This window comes from Lupinus angustifolius, chromosome LG15 (genome assembly GCF_001865875.1).
Source record: "Lupinus angustifolius cultivar Tanjil chromosome LG15, LupAngTanjil_v1.0, whole genome shotgun sequence".
Taxonomy (NCBI): domain Eukaryota; kingdom Viridiplantae; phylum Streptophyta; class Magnoliopsida; order Fabales; family Fabaceae; genus Lupinus; species Lupinus angustifolius.
This window is the reverse complement of record NC_032023.1, coordinates 16,722,030-16,722,623: the sequence shown is the minus strand read 5'-3', so window position 1 is coordinate 16,722,623 and position 594 is coordinate 16,722,030.

The window sequence follows — 594 nt, the reverse complement described above, 5'->3', positions numbered from 1 at the left end:
GGAGTAGAATGACGATGAGGAAGAGGATGAGGATGAGGACATGAATGAGGATGAGGATGAGGAAGAGGATGATATGAGGAAGAGGATGAAGTGAGGATAGGATGAGGACGAGCATGAGGAAGTGGATGAGGATAAGGAAGAGGTTAGGATGAGGATAGGATAAGGATGAGGATGAGGATGAGGATAAGAGGGAGGAAAGGATGAGGACGAGAATGAGGATGAGGAGCAGGAGGAGGATGAGGAAGAGGATGAGGATGAGGATGAGGATGGGGATGGGGAGGGGGATAGGATGAGGATGAGGATGGGAATAGGATGTGGAGTAGAATGAGGATGAGGATAGGATGAGGGGGAGGATGTGGAAAGGATGAGGAGGAGGTTAAGGATAGGATGAGGACGAGAATGAGGAGGAGGATAGGATGAGGAAGAGGAAGAGGGAGAGGATGAAGATAGGATAAGGACGAGAATGAGGAGGAGGATAGGATGAGGAGGAGGATGAGGATAGGATGAGGAAGAGGATTAGGATAGGAGGAGGATCTGAATGAGGATGAGGATAGGATAAGGAGGAAGATGAGGATGAGGAAGAGAATGAGGAGG